Below are 17,767 nucleotides of genomic sequence, written 5' to 3' on the forward strand. Positions count from 1 at the left end.
TCTCACAGTTTGTGGGTTTGAGCCCCGCGTTGAGTCCTGCACTGGCAGGGTGGAACCTGCTTTGGTTTCTCTCTCTCCCTCTCTCTCTGCCCCACTCTTGCGTTCTCTCTCTCTATAAAAATAAATGAATGAATAAACAAACAAACATTAAAAAAAACGAGAAAGATCAGTCCCATCACCCGAAAAGTTGGCTTATTTCCCTTTGCAGTCCGTCTCTCCCAGCCCAGGAAACTGTTGACATGCTCTCTGTTACTAACTACGAGTTTGCATTTGCTAGAATTTCATACAAAAGAGATAATTCATTACAGACCGTTTTGTATCTGGCTTTTTCAACTGAACTTAATAATTTTGAGAGGTATCCATGTCGTTTTGTCAGCTGTTCAATTATTGTATATTGCTTAGTAGTATTCCACTCTACAAAAATACTATAATTGGTTTTATCCACTGATTGCTGGATGTTTGTATTAATAACAGTTTTGAGTGATTACTATTAGGTTGCTATTAACATTCACAGATCTTTGGACATAGGTTTTCTTTTTTGGGTCAATACCCGAGTGTGTTTAGCAGATCACATGGTAATTGTACATCGCAATTTACGATGCTGCCGTGTTTTCTAAATTGGCAGGACAAATTTACCATCCAGCAAAGTTCTAGTTGGACTATATTCTCACCAGGGCATAGTATTGTCAGTCTTTCATAAGTTAGCTGTCTAATGTTTGGTGAAATTTTCTCAGTTACAAAACCATCAAACTCACCGCTTGATTCTACAGCTCTGTATTTCAAGAGTGGATTCCTCTGGTTTCTGCCTAATTTCCCACCATGCTTCAGGATCACTTCCCCATGTATGAGGAATTTAGCTGTTAGGGATTTGGGAAGATAGTGTACTTAGATTGTCTTATTCTTCTGTTTTCTTGCCGTGAGGATTTCTTTAAATTTCCAGCTGTTCTGCCAACATTGAAGTCTGTTCTGTGGCACCTTGAGCTGGTAAGGCTGAGGTTTTCCACACCTCCTTTCCTACCCCAGTAGCTCTGGTCGTTGGGGCCTCCCTTTTGTTCTTGTCTATGTGTAATGGCTTGAACCTTGATACGCGGACCTACTCTTCTCTGAACCTTCGTTTTTCTTCCACTTGAAGTTTGTTAGTTCTTCTCTAGCTTGAGTCAGAATTTTTGAAAATATATTCTGATAACTTCAAATGTACATTGGGTACACATGCCTGGAAAAGCCTCCATAATTAGGTTTGAAACCAGTGACCAGAAGCCTGTTAACTTACAATGAATGTAACTGAAATCAAGTATTCATTTAAAAATCTAATCCAAGTTCAGGGGCCATGAAGTTTAGGATGGTATCACACAGGGGTTCCTGGGGGACTCCGTTGGTTAAGCGTCTGGCTTAGGCTCAGGTCATGATCTCGGGGTTCATAGGTTCGAGCCCCACGTCAGGCTCTGTGCTGACAGCTTGGAGCCTGGAGCCTGTTTCAGATTCTGTGTGTAGCTCTCTTTCTCTTGCCCTCCCGCGCTCATACTTTGTCTCTTTCTCTCAAAAATAAATAAACACTAAAGGAAAAAAAAAAGAATGGGATCACAAAGACATGACTGGCTTTTCTTTCTTGGGTCAGGATGATCCAAAGCAAAAGTTAAAATGTATGCAAAATGTATCAATAGTCCTTCTTTTTCTATTTCCCTTAGTGCTTGCTTTCTTTGATTTTTCCCATGCTCCTAAGGGATGCTTCTCTGTCACTGTATGTCCTGGCTCAACCCACAGTGAGGTGTGCCTTGCCTCCTTGAGTTTTTCTTCCAAGTTATTTACCTGTGTCTCTCTTGGAATACAACACCAATTGTCCAATGGAGTTCGTTTCTGTTAAGTGTTTGAGAGGCGAATTTCTTCACATCCCCAGAGACATTTTCATTCTGAGAAGTAGATGTTTCATTTCAAATTTCTAATCAAAAACATTCAGATGACATAACAGAAAATGCTAAAATGGTCAGTTTACATGGAAAAAATGTATTTGGAGCAAAGGACTAACTTGTAGGCAATCTCTGAATGGGAATATTCACTAATGGTCCAGTTTCCTGGAATGTTGCTGGTTTTTTGTTTTTTTTTTTTTTTTTTTTTTTTTTACCTATTTTCATTTTCAAATCTAGAGATTTGTGAAAAGCTTTGTGTGTTTGGTTTGTACGATGACTAATTTCAAGAAGTAGCCCGTGGCACTGTGGAGGATTTATGGGTGGTGCGGGTAAGAGCCCAAGTAGTGGTAGACATTTTTATTTATTTGTTGGTTTGGACCAACATATGAACTGGTCTCTGGAACTTTCCTATAATCTGTTCTGCTTTCCACTACTTTCCAGGGTCTTTATGGATGAATTTGTCCTCACCGAAAACGAGTTTTCCAACAATATTTTTTTATTTGATGATTTCTCCTCGTTTCTGGAGAGTCTCTTTGCCATGTCAGTGTGGGCCTTCAAAATCCTTCCCGGGTACACTGTTGTAGCTGGGACCTCATAAGATAGAGCTGTATGCTCAACCATACCCTTCCTTTTTCTCTAATATTCCCTAAATTTGCCGTAACCACTTTGGCTTTGAAGACAAATTCTAGATGATCATACTTGATCGTTGTGACCCATGGTTTCTAAACGAGTTTGCAATTTTTTTTTTTTTTAAGTTAGATTTTCGTCTTTAAGGCCTCAAGGAAATTTTTCCTCCTTGGTTCTGAGAAATCATTTAGAATGCTCATGCTGCAATCAGTGATCTAGCTGCTGCTTTCCCTCGTTCCTCACCTGATCCAGTTGGTGAACTCTGGGTACATGGCAAATACATGGCTCTCCTATGAATCCTGTTTTCTCATATACTGAAGAAAACAAGAAATCCCTTCCTGCTACATAGGATGCAGCACAAAAACTTCCCGGGTTTCTGAAGTACTTAGAGAATTACAAGTCAATTTCGCATATAGTCACACAGGTATTCTTTGATACATTTAATGTACATTGTTGAATCATAGGAGTAGTGAGGTAGGAACTAATTACTCTTTGTGTACAATCGCAATCTAACAAAGAGAAGTTAAGCGAATTGAAGCAGTTCACAAAACCATGAGTTAACATTGAGATATGAGGTTGGAATGATTGGCTTTGAAACTTGACCCTTAACTCTGAAACTACTTGTGTATGGGAAGCCAATTGCTCTAGACCACTTCCCAGTGAGGTACTATTAACACCTTTCGTAGTTGAGGAAGTAGCTACAAAGTGAGGTTAATTTATTATTCCCTGTTGCACTGCTAAAACAGTTCAAACAACGCTAGAATGGGATGCATTAATACCTGCAGTAGAGCCTATTACTGCCCAGAATTCATGTTGCCTCTCTCCCTCTAGATACCCTAAAAGAGACAAGAGAGACAATAACGAAATCAAACGGAGGTTATCTCAATTTAAGCCTTTGAAGAAGACAGAAAGAAAATTCGAAACATGACAAATGCATTTATTAAGAACAGAACCAAATTTCCCCAGCAAACAATGTTCTCCCAAATGTTACTGCAACTGCTTCAAAGCCTGCCAGTAACGATCACCGGAAGAAAAACAAAACAAACAGAAGACACATCCACAGTGTGTAACACAACGCTCACTTGTCTGTTTGCAATAAATATATTTGACCATTTGAGCGCCGTGGCCTGCTGAATGCAGCAAGTAGAGCATTCAGCCCCAATGTCGCTCTACCAGAAAAGTGATACTTAGCCGAGAAATTGTAACTTACGAAATCCTTCATTAGTTAAGGATGTTTTCTCCTTTGTAAATATGTGCAGTCCTTGGAGGGAAAGCATATTAAGTATCCCTCATTATTCAGGCTCTGCTGGAGCTAGTTAATTCAGTCCAACTGCTGGCCAAGTAAGAGTCTGGGTAAGGAGGCAGAGGGACAGATCGTGCAGTGCATTGAAAAGACCTGGGTTTTAAGGTCAAAGTATAGCATGGATCTGTATCCTTCACCTATAATCTTGGCAGCAATGGACAAATTAGGAAACCTCAGTTAATTTACCTGTAAAATGGGTATAATGACAATCAGGAATATATTGTTATTATTACATGAGATAGCATATGTAAAACACCTATTTATAATACTTACTGGCAATATTCCACTTTCTTCTAACGTTTCTCTGGAAGTTGTGTTGTTAGAGGGCAGGGAGTTAGATCACTTCTGACTACAAAGGGCTGGGTTCTGGAGAAGAGAGAAAGGACAAATGAAACAAGACAGTTTTGGAAGGAGGTCACCGATCCCAAAGAGAAAAAACGCAACTATATTGAATTTTATGTTCATGACAGTTCAGTCTGACTGTTTGTCTGAGTCTATCTCTGTGTCTGTCTCTGATCCTTTTTTCCCCCTCTGTACCACTCTGTTTGAAAAGAGTATATTATGGAGTGAGGATGCCTATAAAATGATATTCAAAAGTTCAATTCCTTATTTGCTACACTGAAATACATAGCTATCATAGAGATACAAGCTAGATCTATTCCTGACTGGTCACTGTAGACACAGTGTTGAGATATGGAAAGAAAAAAAAAATTGGATATATGTGTGTGGTGGGGGGGGGGGAGCAGAGACCTTCTCCTTTAAGTAATAATATGCTAGGTAACACCCACTGGTATTTTGTTACAAGCCCGGGAATGGTTGGAGGCTATGCATGTTGCAATGGTGTTGTAATTTTTCACTTGCAGTGAAATCCTTCCATCTAGCATATCTTAAATCACACCTACATGTTGTAGAGAAAAAGCCAAAAAGCATCCCTAGCACTTCCTTCATCATTTGGCTTTAGAGAAAGGAAAGTGAGAGGAGAGTACAAGTTAACACGTGGTCAATCTATGAAATGGTCTTTTAGGTCTCACTAGTGAGTGTATTTTTACTCTACCCTTCTAGTTTTTCTTTTACTCCTCCCTCTTACATGAATAAGGAAAATCAGTCAAATTCAGGTCACAATTCCTTTAGCGATATTTATAGCTATTATTAATATGTAGGAGAGATAATGCTAGTAGGAATGAAAATACTAATACCAATCCACAGATGAGGAGAATCGAGATAATGTCAGTGAAATCTATCCAAGGCAGTAATCACTTGGACCTGTGTGTGCTAGAACAAGTTCTAGAACAGCTGACGGGTTGCTCCCTCCATTTCCCCCTTCCTTCCCTCTTTGATTCTTTGATTTCTCCTTTTCCCTAGGAAGGCAAGAAATTGAGAGGATACCTGTCTTCCCAGAGGTTTTCCTGAAGGTAACAATTCGGATGATCTTGGGAAATTGAAAGGTTAAACGGATAAAAAAGGACCGTACATTTTTGTCTTTGCGCTTTTGACATTAGTACACATATGACTTCGGTGGTATATTTGACAAAGCTTAGAGTGATTGCTGATGATGAGTCCCATTTAAACTGAAGACAGCCTCTAAGGTAAGTGCTATTCAGGCATCAGCACAGATTCAGAGACTTGTACAACATCCTCTCTTCAGTGAGGTTTCGTTAATTACTAATATTTTCCCTCCCTTACATGCTGTTCCATGTTAATGCTATTGTGAAGATATTGCCACAGTGATTTTGCTCCAAAATTTTAAGATAATAGTAAGTATTGGGGAAGATAACCTCCCACATGGTCTGAAGCTAAACAAAAACTTTCTCTCCATATCTACAAATGCAGTATGTGTCTCGTTCCCCAGAGAGATGGGCCACGTAAATACACTCAAGATGGAACATAAAAGGAATGTTGTAAGAGGATGGTAGAATGATAAAGTTGTGTACTTTTTCTTTTGATCTTTAGAGTGCCTTAAATGTTGATGTTGGTAGGGGAGGGAAGGGATAAAATAGGTTTTCCAACATCACCGAAAACAATACATTTTTAAATCTCTGGAATGGGGGCCCCTGGGTGGCTCAGTCGGTTGGGCGTCCGACTTCGGCTCAGGTCATGATCTCGCGGTCCGTGAGTTCGAGCCCTGCATCAGGCTCTGAGCTGACAGCTCAGAGCCTGGAGCCTGTTTCGGATTCTGTGTCTCCCTCTCTCTGATCCTCCCCTGCTCATGCTCTGTCTCCCTCTGTCTCAAAAATAAATAAATGTTAAAAAAAAATTTAAAAAAATCTCTGGAATGTGGTAACTTTATATGAAAGTAGATGATTGTCGTCATTCATTCAAGAACAATGAGCGTCTTCATGGGGCAGACCATGTCCTAGGGGTTGGGGTAAAGATGAGTAAAACACAGGTAGCCTCTGTCCCATTAGCATATGTTGTTGGGAAACAAGCAGACAAGAACCAAGTTAACAAATAGACAGATAATATCATTTCAGATAAGAAGGAAAAACAAACAAACACCCGAAGAACTACACAATGTAAAGGAAGGAGAAAGTAACTTCGGAGCCTGGAGTCTATTTTGGCTTCTGTCTTCCTCTCTCTCTGACCCTCCCCTGCTAGTGCTCTTTGTCTCTCAAAAATAAATAAACATTAAAAAGTAAAAATAAGCTTAGAAAGAACTTAGTTTTCTATAACCATGTCAAGGAGCTTGTGCATGTGAGATGATTTTCTAACCAATAATATTGTTCTTAAACCAGAGATGACTTTTTTCACTGTTCTTGGTGCTTTATTATTTTTCTTAATTTAAGGCCCCAGAAAAGACTTTGATGTTTCACATGCTCTTTTAGTGGACCCAACCCTTAAAATCGGCATCTTAAAATAGCTCTCTGGTCTCTACCGGTGTTCATGACTGCAATAACTGGATTATAATTTTCACAGAAGATAAGCTAGTGTTCGATGGCATGGATAAAGAATTTGCAAAGAGAAGTTAGAGCAGTATTGTACTGACGAAAGACCGTGAACTGGAACTTTCTCATTAAGTGGAATTCCTCTGTGACTCAGTATCCGTTGCAATGGTGTATTGTCTTGGTATGGACGCTCATTCCCTGCTCTGGGTAGAGGCCACCGATGCGTTTCCCACAGGCCGCCAGACAGCGTGTAACTGTCCCCTTCTCTGCCAGCTTGGAATCGGCCAAACGGTTCCTACAAGTCCGAAGTTACTGGCTTGGTTTCTGGGGCTTTGTAACAAGGAAAAATTAAAGCGCTGTAGCATGAAGAGAGGAGAACACAAGACTTCTAAAAGGATATAAAAACCAGAAATGAAAACCTCAGAAGCGGTGCCAAGCAGTATTTGAAGTGCCTTTTCATGATGTTTGAAGTGTCTTAATGTTAATCGGAGCATAAAAAATTTTGTTTTGCTTTTTTCCTAATGGCAGGATCATGGATATATATTTTTTTCTGATACAAATAATCAGCGTAAAAAGGGAAAGAAAATGCGTAGGAATGTTGAGCCGCCTGATGGGGTAACTTCTTTGAATATTCACGTATCATGGATTTTTGATGTTGTAAACATAGACATGTATTTTTTTTAACAGTAAATGCAGAAGTGTTGCTGGAGCGATAGACAATATAACTGTCCCTATCCATTTCTATTCCATTTCTAGGAAAATAAAGTCAAAATAGTGTAGAAATTTCGATAAAATATCACGAAGATGTTGTAAAACCAGCCCTCAGTATTGCTAACAAAGCATGCTCCAGTCTAAAAGTCTAAGGTGAGAGGAACTCTGCCAACACAGTATTAAACATTGTGTACGTGAATGAAAACCACAGAATCTCTAGAAACTTGGTTTTAGGAAAGATAGTTTTAATTACAGACCAGGATGAGCTTTTAGACAAAAAAAAAAAAAAAAAAAAAAAATCTCCCCCAAAGCCATATATTCAGCATTTATCTTTCCGAGGTTGCATGTGGATTCCTAATTTACAAATGGAGAATATCTTTAGCTAAGGTGACCACTTGATTTATAAGCAACATTTAATCTTCAAAACATCCATACAGATTGGAGACCAGGATTTTGATATTTGTTAGGTCAGTTTAGCTAAGGGAATTTGAAAGGAATTTGTTGACTCCAGTAAGGACAGGTCAGTGCATACCCCACACCCACCCCCACCCTGGCCCAAGACTGTTCTTCAGCAAAATTAAGAAATTTAAAAAAGATCTACGCTCTCCAGTTTTGTTTCTTGTAAGTATTTATTGGGGGCTCTTTGTTTCTGTCTATGTTTGCATGGTTTATACACTGTCCAGCTCTCCACATCATTCAAACATGGTATTAGATACCATTCACGCTTTTTAAGGACAGAAAATTCATTTTGTGTTGTCAGATGGTTTTGTCAAGGATACTTGGTGAAATCATATTAAAAATGCTGTTTTGAAAAATAGTTTGGAAGATGATAAACGGAACTTCGTGCCTCAGCCCTCTGAGAACAATTTTGATAGTTTCTTGGGCTTGTTTTCTGAGGAAATCAATGGATGGGATTTACAAAAGGTCAACTGTGACCTTTCGTCTACAATCACACCAGTATTTTCAAATCTGTAGGATATTTCTACTTTGCACTGCTACTCTCATTTTAAACTCTGCATGAGTAAACATAAACTTCCATACTTCCCCTCTGGCAAAACAGTGAAGTTTCTCAAGGACTCCATTTGGATCTACCATTGCTCTGTGTCAGACCCCCACTCCCTCAAACAAGATTCTAATGACTTTAATCCCCTCTAGCAGCTCTAACTAATTGGTCTCCAAATTTCATGCTGATATCCTATTCTGAGAAAATCCTTTCTTCCTATTATTTCTACTCAAGCTATTTCACTATGTCTCCCCAACCTGACTGATCCACACTAGTCAGAAAATTGCTAGCACTTAGTGTCTCCAAGTCCCGCCTTTCATTTAATTGTTAAACTGCTGCAACCTGCCTTCTGTAATAGCTAAATCCAATAGAAATTTTTTTGTTCCCAAATGATACACCCAAATTGCATGCGTTCCAAAGATACTCATTTACATCTGCTTACTATTGTGGTGATGGCCGGTGTTGGGACTTAGGTTCACATTGATGAGGAGAATTAGCCAGCCATTTATGGGAAGCAAAGAACCATTGATTAAAACAACAACAACAACAGCAACAACAAAACATATGAAAGAGAGCAGAGGTTTTAGAGAACATGATGCCATCAGAGGAAGTCGGTCAAATTGGAAGATGAATGTGGGGTTGTATCTGTTGGTAAAACTAAAGATGGGGGTTAGAGTCAGATCATGAGGAATCGCAAATGCTGTACCAAAGGTTCAGACGTTGTGCAGTCTTGGGGTACCATTGGTGGATTCCAAGCAGTGAAGTGATAAAAGCACATTTGAATTTTAGAAAGACCATGCTGGTGGAAATTGGGACAATAAATTGAGACTGTGCAAGATTAGAAGCAGACACAATTGGGTAAGTTAATTCTAAGTCCTAGGAGATGAATGATGAGATTCTAAACCAGAACTTTGACAATGAGATGAAGAGAATGGAATGGATTTAATAGCTACTTGGGTTACAGAATTGACAAAATTTGACCATCAATTGCACATGGCATGAGGTTAGAAAGAGACAACATTTGTGGAAGATTGTCACAGATGAGTAATACTTGAGTGAGGCACAGGAGCAACTTTTAAAGAAAGATGCTCAATTTGATTTGGGTCCTAATTATAAACTGTCTGAATGGCATCCAGATGAAATTGTTCAGGAGGCATAAAGAATACACATAGAATGATGAGGTGATTTCCTGGTAGAGCCAAAGGTTTTTGGAGGGAGAATAATTAGTATATACGTGGCAACCTAAAGCTATGACCACAGAGCCAGAGAGCAGGACTTGAGTGCGAGATGAAGATAGGTGTATCAATCAGAGTAGGTGTGGTTATCCTACAGTAACACCCCCTTCAAACCTCAATCATTTACAGTAACAAAGATTGACTTCTCTTATTTGCTACCTGTCATTGGTGTGTGGGCTTTGACTCTGTTCTGATCTCTGGGACACAGCCTTTCTGAACAACTTCCGGATAGAATATCATTTATCATTATGCAGAGGGAAAGAGAGGATGTGATGAAGTATGAATGGAGCCTTAAAACTTCTGCCCGTGATACCTAAAACTTTGGCTCACGATCAAAAAAAATCCCAAGTTCTGACTGCTGAGGGGTGAGGAAGTGAAAGTCTCTCTTGGGGAAAGAAAGTAGATAGTCGGTGAACAAAAACGATCTACGAGGATTGCTGAGTTAAAATCCAAGAGAATAGAAACATTTAAGTAACTCTTAAAAAAGGCATACCTTCGAAAAACGCTGAAAGAGATGGGCCATAATAACTAGAAAACATGCATCAAGTATCATTCCTCAAATAGAGAAGAAAAAAATCTTTTTTGTATAAATGCATTAATGTTTTGAGAATTTATGTAGAAGAGGTATATTAGCTTTTCATAATCACTAAAAACTGTAGGACAGTGGGGATAAAATTTGTTAAACCTTTCTTGCAGAAGGCTCATCCTGCAAGATGTGAAGTCACAGGCAAGTGGAAAGGAAAATATAAAAGAAATGCATTAATTCAGTGTTTGGAGACACTGTCCTATAAAGTCAGAAATACTCTCCGAAATTCTCTTAATAGTTGAAACATTTGATTTTTTGAAAAGCTCAGGCTAGTTTTTAATTTCTCATTCTTTGTTTGTTGAGGCCTTAGATTTGGTATTATTATTTGCCCCTTGATTGCAAGCAAAATGAAAGTGCCCAGAGATGGAGATAACTTCTTACAGTGTGTGTGTGTGTGTGTGTGTGTGTGTGTGTGTGTGTGTGTGTGTGTAAAAAATATGTTCCCTTATTCTGCATATGAGTAAAGTGCTAATCATTGGTCTATTGTGAAAAGCTGGGCAAACCTCCAGAACTGAGACCTGAATTTGCTGTTAATGAAGGAACAGTGGAACATTAGGAAGTGGAGGTGGTTCTTTCTTGTTCTGAAATTAAATGTGGAGCGGAGAATCCAGAGTTCAGATTTAGTAAATCTAAGCTCTCTGAAATATTAATTGGCCTTTGATAACTCTGCCGCATTTTAATAAATACAGTTATGAATTACTCAGTATCTTTCTTTGATGTACAAATAGGTAGCAATGGGAATCAGCAGTGACTAAAAGTATGAAGCCCCTCCTCTGGCGGAACTTAGATGGAACTGGGGGAAACGTGTTAATGAATTGTACCCTTAATAATAGAATTACGTTAGTGTTAACCCTCAGTGAGGAGAAGTATGATCTCTAAAAGATGATATGACCTAGACTGTTTTCTTTCGAGAAAGGGATGTAGAGTAGACAGTTGAGGGATGCATAGGCTTTAGCAGGTCAAGATGATATTGACTGGGTGTTAGGGAGCTTTCCAGGCAGGGGGAATAGCAATTATGGAAGCAACAAGAGTACAGTTGCCTGGAGGATTTGAAAAAGTGCAGTCTAGGAGAGAAATGTGGTGAAGATGTTGACTGACCTGAGTTGTATTTGATCTACAGATCCTGGAAGCCCTTGTAGTCCATGGTGGGATTTCATTCCAGCAACCATCAAAATCTTTTTTTTTTTTCCCTCAAAGCCTTTTTTATAAGACAGAAAAGAAACCGACTCATATTTGTGTCTTCAACACATTGTTCGTGGGGCTGTAGGCAGACACAGATTAACAGAGTGGCAAGACAGGCCATCCCCTCATTTCCTGCAGGTCAGGTCAGGGATCATGGTAACTCGGAATGAGAATGGAAAGATAGAGATGAAATCCAGAGATATCTCAAAAATAAAGTCCAATGGGATCTATGACTGATTAGATACATATGGGAAGTGCAGTTTCTAAGAGGAATGGATCAAGGATGACTATTAATACGCAAAGGCAGTTCTATGAAAGGTTCTAGTCTTTGGGTGAGCACAACAATCGTTTGACTCAGAAGAGAGCTCTAGATCCTGTGTCTCTTTACTCTAAGGTCAAATTTTGTTATGTCCTAGGAAAAAATGATTAATTATGAAGGTCTATTGTACAATATCAGGTTACCCATTTTTAGTCTGTTTCAATACAGAGAGACTTTTGATGAAATATTCAAAATGATTGGGTCATTTGCCTTTTGGGAATACGCTCTTCAGTATTAAGCAGTTTGCTACCAATCACCTTTAAGTTTATCCATGGCATAAAGTGATGACGATACTTGGCATTGAGTCCTCATTGTGTGTCAGGCACCATTCTATGTGCTTCATGTATATTAATTTGTCTCCCAGCAACCCTAGGTACTATTTACCTCTATTTTAAAGAGGGAGAAAATGAGACCTAGAATTCTTCCGTATTTGCCAAAGTAGACAACACTAGTAAGTAAAAGAAGCAAGATTTGAGTATGCATAGTATAACTGGGGAGTCTGAGCTCTTCAATACCGCCCTATGGGATTACACTGTAGGGAATGCTAGTGCGCAGAAGCTAAAAGAATGTGATGGGAGAAAGGCAGAGCTCAAGGGGTTGTGATTTGCGGACAAAGCACTTTCCCAAGAAGCCTGGAGCTTTGTCATAAAGGATAGTCCTAGGTCTGTGATTAGCCCTGATGTTTTCCAGAGTGAGTGGCCCCAAGTAATGCATTGGTAATGATTATCCCCCAGGAGTCCTGCAGAGTCATATCCCTTAGGAATCTCTAGACATTGGGTTGTGATATCTTAACCTGTGGAAAACGATAATCACGTTCATCTCTGTTTTGCCAAAGTTGGAAAGTAGGGCTTGATGGTGGACAGATACCGAGGGTCTACTGGGTAAACACATAAATTGTTCGTGTAAGGTATAAGTTAGTGATTTGGTGTCTTTGTTCCTAGTAAGGTTTGGAGGAAGGAGATAAATTGCATAGGCTGAGGACCCTGTCTTTAGTTAAAAGTCTCTCAAATTACTCAGAATTCTCATCTGGTAAAAAGTAAAGAGAAGGCAGGAAGAAAAAAGAAACCCATGTTCACAAAACCTGAGGTTTGATGGGCTTGTGGCAGATTCTAAACACAGCCGCAAAGAGCTTAATGATGTCTAAAGCCCTAATTCACTTTAGGATAAAACCAGCATTTTATTATTATTTGTAGATCCGTTCCCCCTACATTTTTCAATTAAACCTCATATTGGCTGTTGAGGTGCAAGGGAAGATGAGGTTATTCCCCTGGTTGACGAAAAAAAACTGATGAGAGCACGCAGAGGAGAGGTGATTTGCTCACGTAGTGAACTGAATGAAGTGTACTTGAATTCTTTAATCTCGCAAAACCGTAAACGGGGTTTTAAATTCCTAGTCGACCATACTGATTCTTGAGTAAAAGATACTTCCCACTGTCATGCACTATAAGAAAGCTATTATGGTGCTCAGTTTGGTGTAACTGGTAGCTTTCACTTTGAAATGCTGCAGGCCTGTTCATTTATTGCTTTACTAACTCTACTCAATCTGCCACAGATTCCAGGGACCGTTGGACAGTGATTTCTGGGGGAATAGACAATGAATTCTGTGAGATGGCCAGCCTTCATGTTCAGGAATGTATATTTCGAATTACTCTTTTTCAATACCAGTTTGATTTTTTATTTGAAATAGGATTGTATACTGTTAACATGAGCTAATTATTTCATTTGAGTTTGCAATAAGAACAGAAGTAAAAAATAATTCTTCATACTCACCTTGTTTAAAGATCTGGTAGTTCCTAAGAATTCTCCCATAGTTCCGATGGCACTTACTTTTATGCAACACTCTGTGACCCTCTTAAATGTTTTAATTTTCAATGAAGTCCCATAATACAGTTGGTGTACTTATTTGATCTACTTTTGGAAATAGATTTGCCTTTCTGCTGATGTAGATTTATTGCTATAACTTATTTTAAATTCAAACAGTTACAAATTCAATCATTCATTGATTTCCTATTAAAAGCTTTCTGTGGAAATTGTGTGCTGCTATGTTTCGGGTTCTAAAAGAAATGATACACTTGGAGGCTGGGAGAAGAGAAACAGAAAGACAAACAGGTAGTGAAATACTTAGATTTTCCTAAATGTAACTTTACTCAATACACATTAAATGGTATGTTTCATCGGATGTCATGTTACACATTATAAACTTACTTTTCTGTACGTTTAAGGAATATTTCCTCTCTTCAGTCCTGCATGTGTTGGATGTAGATTTTATCTTAAAGCCAATTATAATTAATCTTTTAAACAGCAAAGTTATTTTCATATCGTTTTGAAAATGACTTAGTGATTACATCTGCAGTTGAAATAATACATGAAACATTAGAGAAAAAGTGAGAGATGAATTCTATAATAGACTTTAAAATTTGCTGATCATTAGAACTAAGGGATAGTAAGAGTAAGGGGAAAAAGGTGAGTTATGGGGGTAGAAATTGATACACGATATTGCCATTGTAATGTACCATTTGCAGTGCAATTGACGCCTTGATCTAATACGTCTGGCTCGCACATCACATACTGACGTGTCAAAAACGCCTTGGATTCTGTGACCATAATATCTTACCATAGACTTCAATAGATACAGAGATACATTTGTCTTGTTGCTCATTTCTAGTTTGCACTTCTCCTTAAAATACATGGTTTGGAAGCCAATGAGAACATCACTCTTTTGCTTTGAAAGCAATCTTTTTGAAAATATGGGAGAAAAGGAAGGGTAAACAAAAGCAGTACCTGAGCTCTGTGAATTCTCATGGTGCTAAATGACCTGAAGAAAGAAAAGGAAGAGACACACCTGAGTGGCTCAGTCAGTTAAGCGTCGGAATCTTCACCTTGGCTCGGGTTAGGATCTCGTGGATTGTGGGCTCTGCAATGACAGCATGGAGCCTGTGATTCTCTCTCTCTCTCCCTTTCTCTCTGCCCTGCCCCTGCTCTCAGGCTGTTTTTCTCTTTTGAAAAAGAAGAGGAAGAAGGAAGAGGAAGAAGGAAGAAGAAGAGTTTGTGAAATGAAGACGAATGTAACAAGAGAATTTACCTGGAAGTACTGTTTATCTCACCTATATGATGGCCTAGAAAGAAGTTTTATCATAACACCCTATTTATTTTAGTACTACTTATACACTGAGTGGATGTGAAGAGTAGATTTTTCAGAAGTTCTAAAAGTGCATAGAGACTTAATGATGTGTTAAGAGAGCCTAATAGTGTTGGTAATTCACAAAGACTTTATCACAATTGGAAGGGGAGGAAGTCCTCATCCTCTGTACATTTGTCAACATTATAAGAGAACTTGGACACGAATCTTTGGAGCAACTTCAAAGGGGAAAGGAAACTGCTCTTTATAGTGAGGCAATTATAGACCCAAGGGATGACATGTGGCACTTGGCTACAAGGTGTGTGGTTTTGTTTTAAATCCAGCGGTCGTGTTGTGGTTGTTTTCTTTTTGTAGCACAGATAGGAGAAGTCAGACTGTGTTCTGTGGGGAGGTGGTAGGTGAGGGGTGATTTCTTTCACAGCTGGGTATTTGTTCCTCAAAAAATGGTCATATCCAGCACCTATAAATGTGCCCTGAAAATTGAGTACCAGATTGCATGAACACTGCTTCCAGTATTTTTTTTTTTTTAATGTAAGAGTAAGTAAGAATAGAAAAGTGGAAATGTTAGAACTTTGGTATAAAGTGGCCAGAAAAATAAAGGGTGGTAGATTTGGGAAATGTTTTGGAGGAGGAGACTGAGATCAATGGTATCTGGCATAGTTGGAGTTGCCCTGGAAGTAGATGGAGATTGTCAGGCAAGTGGTTTGACAAGAAGTGCCTACCGGCTTCTGTGAGAGAGGGATGGAGGGGAGGGAAACAGAATGGGGCAGGTGGAGGATTTGAACTGTGGTGCAATGCAGCTGAGGCTTCATCTGGCACAAGTGGAATTTGGAATCTGAGATGACCCTTCAGATGTAGCTCAAGTTGAGCTGAGGTGTTCAGGACTTTGGGTGCAATCTGTCCCTCGGAAGAGCATATGGACTTGGGGGAAGCAGCAACTTTTCTCAGAGGGCAATTGAGCTTTTAGCTCACAGTGGATAATAGTCTCTTCAGCTGGGGAATGAGAGCTTGAACTTCCCTGGGGCTCTTGCTGAGTCCCTTGATAGAAATGTTTACTTGACGCGAGAATAAGACATCTAGAAATGTAGAACTTAGAATTTCAGGATCTGGAAGCACTAATTTGCCAAATGTGACATCAGGGCTCTTAGTAAAACCATGGTGTCTTCTACGTCTACTTTCTTGGTTCCATGCAGTCAACTTGTTAAAGAAACAACTGTCATTGACATGGGGTGCATTCTGAGTCCTAGAAGACAGTGCCTCATATGCAATATCCTAATTCTAAGCAGGTAGCTGTACTTTCAAAAGTCCAGCTGTACTTTCATCTGTCAGCAGCTTCTGTGTGGTATGGTATGTGATAGAAACATTATATCCCATGATACTGTTCCCATAGCCCCAGTTATTGGCTGCGCAAGTCTCATATTCAATATGGTGTATGGGATCATTCAGGGGATCAAACATTCCAGTAACCTTAAGATAATAGTGCTCATTGAAGCCTTGCTGGTCAAAGAAGCAGCTTTAGTGAAACATAGATATATCTCAGTCAAGATGATCCACTGTCCATCATGGAAAGGGTCCCTGACGCCATGTTCCTGGTTGCTCTCTTGAATGGATGGTGGCATACTGGCAATGCTGTGTAATAGTTGACTTGAATTGTCTCCCAAGAGGTGATTGTGCACATCTCTTTACATCTCAGAGTTCAGTAATATCTAATTGCTAAGTTGAAATTTAGCATGCAGGGATCATTGTATATGTATGTTGCAGAAATAAGAGGTTGTTGTGTTTTTTTTTCCTTGGATAACCAGTTGATACCCATTTACTAGCACACCACCTGAGATTCAATCTCTTGCTGAAAATTGGGATACTTGGTAGTACCTCAATCAGACACAGTGAATGAGAAACCACACTATTGGGTCTGTGTATAACTTAGATCCCTTGTGTCAAAGCTACTCATTCTGTTCAAATACAGAACACTGGAATAGCCAATGATAGAGGCAGGCTGATACCAAATAGCTTAGTCATTCTGTATAATAATAATAACCTATCATATAATAATAACCTATTAGTGCTATTTCTGTGGCAAATGGTCTTGAGTGGCCGTGGACGTATAATACATAAATCCATCAATATACGTTCTTCTCAGGCCTTCTAGTTTCCCAATCTATTTTTGTTTCCATGTCCATGACCCAAGAGACAAGTCATTTACTGCTGCCTAGGAGACTGTAACTAATCTTCTTTCAGGACATTACCCCCCATCCCCCCCCCACACACAACAGATGGTCTATACTTTCCAAAGTTCTGACCATTGCAAGGATTTCCCCAATGCCTAACTTGGCTACTTGGGCTCGTGGCCTGCAGTAGCACTTACTTTTTCTGTCAAATTCACATACTGAGCTTCTGCATCCACGATCCGAGGTTGGCCTCTGTTTCCTCCATCATCTGGTCTTAAGGTATCCTTTCCTGGCATACAGTCGTAGTTGTGACCTGAGAGACAGAGATCTAGAGACACAGAGAAAGAGAACAAAATCTTTTTGTCAACAGATCCTTAGACCCTCTGAACCTACTCAAGCCCAATCCCACATGTTCCATTTCCGTATTACAAGGAGTTGTTGTTGGCTTCACCCTATGTTGGGATAGAACACAACTCATGAGGTATTCTGGTTGCATGGACATTTGATACTCTGGCTGTATGGACGCTTGACATATCCTTGCCAAGGCCCAGAAGGACAACACAGGTTGTTGTTCAAATGCTTAACACTCTGTTGGAGGTCACATGACCATGATCAAGAACACTGAGAGTTGATGTTGGAATTCTCCTGCTGGAGAATTCTCTAGATGGCATATTTTGTCCACCATAAATCCCTTTCACACTATAGGGT

The sequence above is a fragment of the Herpailurus yagouaroundi genome, unplaced genomic scaffold (assembly GCF_014898765.1).
Source record: "Herpailurus yagouaroundi ecotype Mexico unplaced genomic scaffold, PumYag 100, whole genome shotgun sequence".
Lineage (NCBI taxonomy): Eukaryota > Metazoa > Chordata > Mammalia > Carnivora > Felidae > Herpailurus > Herpailurus yagouaroundi.